Source organism: Phascolarctos cinereus, unplaced genomic scaffold (genome assembly GCF_003287225.1).
Source record: "Phascolarctos cinereus isolate Bilbo 61053 unplaced genomic scaffold, phaCin_HiC Scaffold_9;HRSCAF=440, whole genome shotgun sequence".
NCBI classification, from domain to species: domain Eukaryota; kingdom Metazoa; phylum Chordata; class Mammalia; order Diprotodontia; family Phascolarctidae; genus Phascolarctos; species Phascolarctos cinereus.
In genome coordinates, this window is record NW_027556402.1 from 120,302,962 (window position 1) to 120,308,012 (window position 5,051).

Sequence of the window (5,051 nt, forward strand, 5' to 3'; positions counted from 1 at the left end):
TGTTTTTTTGCAATTTTTTTCTGCCTTTTTTGTGACTTGGTATTGTTATGTGAGAATTGGGCTTTGGTCCTTCAATGTCCCAAGCTTTTTAGGCTAGGGCTCAAGGTCTTACTGCTGGCTTTTACTGGGCTTAAAGGCTTAGCTGTTTGCTTTCACTGGAGGATAGGCTACCCTTCTGGCTTGTACTAGAGGGGGGGCACCCTATTGGCCTCTCCTGGGTGTGGGGTTTAGCTGCTGGACTGGCCCAGGGTTAGGGCCTTTCTGCTGGGTTGTTATTGTAACAGATTCTTTTTTTTCCCCAAAAATAATTTTTATTGTCTGCATTCTATACTTTAGTTTTCCTTCTCTTAAACAGTCTTGGTACCCCTGAGTCGACCAGTAAACTGGGCAGTGATGAGACCAACTTTTTGTCCAGCTGGGGTGTCTTCAAATGATGGATGCTTTTCCAATATGCTGGTGATCGATTACCTCTTCTGAAGGGGTGTTCCACAGGATTCATGGCCACCCTCCTGACATGAGGCCAGAAGTTTCTCTTGGCCTTGTATCTATGGTAGGCACCACCTGCCTTAAGGATGGGTTTATCTCAAAATCCTCCAGCAACAACACCAATCAGAGCTCTGTTTGCAGAGGATATCACTTTCTTCAGGATTGTGGGAAATCACTGTGGCATAGTTTCCAGATGCATTGGCAAGCTTGCCCCAAGCTTTTCTTCAAGACAGCACACTATGATCCCTTCAGGCACAGTGCCAACTGTGAGGACATTGCCAATGTTGAGCTGAGCTTTCTTACCACAGTACACAAACTGCGGTATGGATGCCTTCAGCAGAAATCAACAACTCTGTCCTCTTTTTAAATTGGTAATGATCCCAGAAAGTTACTTTTGCAAGAGTAGCCCTCGGCTTGGATCGTAGATTATGTCCTTTATGATACCCTTAATTTAGCCATGCCTCTGGGCGAAGTCGAAGGCCGGGAGCTTGGTGGCACCTTTCCTGTGCTTCTCATGAGCTTGGAAGATGGAGCCTGCACCCTTTGTCTGATCACAGATCACTTGGCCCATCTTTAGTGGTATGGCTCTGCACTTGCTAGAAAGAGGTATTATTAAAGAGTCTTTCCTGTGACTGGAGAAATCTTGCTGCTGATGTCTCAGGGTTGTATCCCTGCTGCTGGGTTGCTATGAAAACAGGGTCTCTCTGCTGGCAGGCCCTAAGGCATGGCTTCACCACTGGTCAGCCATGGGGTCAAGGCCTTGCTGGTAGCTTGTGTGTGTGTGTGGGGGGGTGGGCGGTGTCACTGATATGGGGCCTTTCTGTGCTACACAGACTGTTCACTTGCCTAGGGGGCTGCTGGTCCGCAAGAGGTGGGGAGCTGGCCTAGAGGGTGGATTGCTCCAGGTTCAGAGCCTTGCTGTAGGCCCCCTGCTATAAGGCTGGCTGCTGTAGCTCTTGGACCTCATTTCCCTCCAACCCCAATGAGATAAACTTTTCCTGCTGTCTGGTAGGCTGCTTCTGTCTGCTCCTTGATCAATTCTGTGGTGGTTTTCTAGGGGAGGAATTTCTAGGAGGGAAATTTGGGAGGGCTTCAGAGGCTTCCTTCCTTATTCTGTTGTCCTGGCACTGGAAATCTAGGATAGATTTCTTAATAGTTCTAGAAGCGTTATCTGTTTGGGTTTTTTTTTTTTTGTTTGTTTCTTTGTTTTTTAGTAAGGATTTGGTCTCTTTAAAAAAACCTGAAAATAATTTTTTATAACACAGGTATTTCAAATTGTTTTCATAAATCCCATTTTAATGTGAAGCAGAGCCTGAAATCAGCATAGTATCATGTTTCAACCTTCTGCATCTCTTTCCCTCCCACATCTATTTTTCCCTCACTGGTACTCTACTTAATTTCAATCAGGCTATAATTAAGAATAATCTCATCATTGGTAGATTCAGGAAGAACTCCAGATCACAGTGAGACTGTGCTCAGTGGGACTTTTTATTATTATCTCCAAACAGACAGCCAACTGACCCATGAAACTCCACAAAAGTCCATGTTTTTTTCTTTTTTTTTTCCCAACAGTACTAGTGTAGCAAATTTGCAGTTCTCCAGGGTTATAGGTGAATCAAAAGCAGTTGAGTAAAGGGTTTTGTTTTTTTTAATTTAGAACTTATAACCTTTTTCCTGTTGGCTGAATGGCAACAGGGAGTGTGGGGCTATATTTACATTCTGGATCCTGTGAATGCTGGGAATTTGGGTAAATTGACGGCTTTGTGGAGAGTGAGAAAGCCAATGGAATAAGGCTTTAGTAAGTTAGAATCTCATCATCAGCATATTAGCATGGAAACTCTGTAGGAGTAGGCAATTCTGTAAGAGTATATGAATGGAAGTTCAACTACACACATAATCTGTTGATTTTTTTTTTAAAAAAAGGTGCTTGGAGAGTAGTGACCAGTTGATTTTGTGTTCTTCTCACTGTCCCATTTGAGACAGATTAGAAGAAAGTGGCAGAAGCTCCCAAGAGAGATGATCTGCCAAAGGAAAAGACAAAAATTAGCTGAGGAAGCTCTCCAGTCCCAGCCTGAACCCTCTCTATCACCATATGTTCTTTGTCGTGTAAAATCCCAACTTATTTCTTTTAGGGAGCAATCAGGGTTAATTGACTTGCCCAGGGTCAACTAGCTAGTGTGTAAGTCTGGATTTGAACTCAGATCCTTCTGACTCCAGGGCTGGTGTTCTATCCACTGTGCCACCTAGCTGCCCCATTATTTTGATGACTCCATTGAAATACACAGTAAAACAATAATGTTTGATGGGAAATGAGGCTACCATCGCTCATTGTGGTAAATGGCAAACATTGTCTGATATAGAAAATGTATTTTTAGTAGCTGGACCCAAATTTCAAGCTTTCATAAAAAATGTAAATATGCTGCCTTAAATGTACTTGCACATGTATGAGAGTGTCTTATCCATCTATAAAAATGAATGTGGCTGAAAACCTATTTGGCCAGAAGGTTTTCACATATTCTCATGCTTTCACAATAAATGACATCTGTAAGCCAGATGGAGTTAATGGAAAAAGTCCTTCAACTTCCTGTGTTGCTCAAGAGAAAAAACAAGCACTCATTATTTGGACCTTGAGACAGCTATTGTTTAATCATCTGAAAATTATTTCATTTTGTAAAATATTCACTCCTAAAATAATGACTTCCAGTTATTTAAAAAAATGCAAATTTCCCCCCATTCTTAAACAAGCAAAATTTCTTAAAATGTATGGCATGGTAAGAAACTGTCCATTTCATGATTATCACAATATTTTGAAGCTACCTATGGAAACTTAGTTTTCTGTTTCACTGTAACTCAAGCAGAAAAAGCAAAAGGGTTCATGGAAACTTTGTAAGTATAGGGGGAATTGACCTAAATAATAAATTTTTAAAAAATAGTATATCTGGACATTAGTTGAAGGTAGACACAGCTTAGAATATGTTAGAAAACATTAACCTCAAACATATACCATATGAAGTGAATGAAGAAAAGGATTATTTTTAAAAATAGTACAAAAAAAGGTTTCCCTCGTTTATTACAGGCAAAAGTAGAATTTTCAGTGGTGATAATCTGACTCAAATCCCCACATCAGTTTCTTAGTGTTCAGATTATTAGTGTTAGTCAATTTCCCCAAGCCAAAACAGAGTAGATCTGTATGTTTTAGTTGACTTCAAGCTCTATATGAGCTAACAATTATAATATTGGCTGCCAAGAAAGATAATGTGATTTATTTTAATCTGTATCAAGAGAAGCAAGATGTCTAAGAATAAGCAGATGATAGTGACCCTCTCCTCTGCCTTGATCAAATCACATCTGGATTTTGGTGTCAATTTCTAGGTAATATGTTTATAAAAGATATCGATAAACTGCTAAGTGTCCAGGGAAGGGCAACCAATAGTAGTCAGTCCTTCAATAAACTTTTAAAACACCTACTGTGTTGTAGTCACTGTGATAAATGCTGGGGATACAAATAAGGAAAAAAAAGACTGCCGCTTCCCTCGGGGAGCTTATGATTGAATGAGGGAAGAAAATACACAAAAGAAAGCTGAAAAGAGTAGGGGAGAAGAGGTGGTACTTGGTGTGGGTGAATGATGGAGATCAAAGGAGTATATCTTGGTGGAAAGCAAAGATATGGCTGGCCTGACCCTGCCTCCTTCAATAGAGTGGTTGTTTTTTTTTTTTGATCTTACTGTTTCTTTTTTCAAACCTCATCATTCCCTCTAGAGGGACAGATCATACTGAAGAAGAATGCCTAATAAGGCATTGATGTTGGGGAATGGTGAGGCTTTCCAGCGATGATGGTGAGCCATATTGAGCTTTATGAGGAATAAGGGATGCTTAGGGGAGAAGAGAGAGGGAATAAGCATTTATATGGCTATTACTATGTGCCATACACTGTGCTAAGCACTTTACATTATTTCTTCATTTGGTCCTCATAACAGCCCATGGGGGTAGGTGCTGTTAGAATCTCCATTTTGTAGCTGAGAAAACTGAGGCAAACACGTTAAGTGACTTGCCCAAAGTCATACTGCTAGTAAGTATCTGAGGATAGATTTGAACTCAGATCTTTCTGATTTCAGGCCTAATATTATGCCCACTGCTCCATGTAGCTGCCTTTTGAAGGGAAGACTTGAAATTGGGGCAGAATCATCAGATTCTCTGTTCAAATAAATGAGTGGCTGTCTTATAAAATAGGAATCAATCATGGCTTGTTTAGATCCAGAGGGCAGGACTAAAAGGAAAGCGCAGAAATTGAAATATAAATATAGGGTTGACTTAAGAAAAAAAATCTTCTTAACAATTAGATATATAAAAAAAATAGAATGAACTGCCTTGGGATGTAGGAAGTTCTCCTCAATGCAGGTCTTAAAGGAATGTTGAATACTTCTTAGTTACATTCTTCTTCAGGGGAGGGGATGATTCTTCTTCAGAATTAAATTGGACAAGATGACAGAGTTCCCTTCTGATTCTCAACTTCTACTAATATGATTTTGAAATTTGGAGAAATGATGGTATAAGTGTTAAATTTT

The 5,051-nt window shown here is 40.1% G+C and overlaps 1 pseudogene; it reads right to left on the minus strand.

Moving 5' to 3' along the window:
• Window positions 1-332: 332 nt before the first annotated feature.
• On the minus strand, window positions 333-1,057 carry LOC110194924 (large ribosomal subunit protein uL2 pseudogene; annotated as a pseudogene).
• Window positions 1,058-5,051: the final 3,994 nt, after the last annotated feature.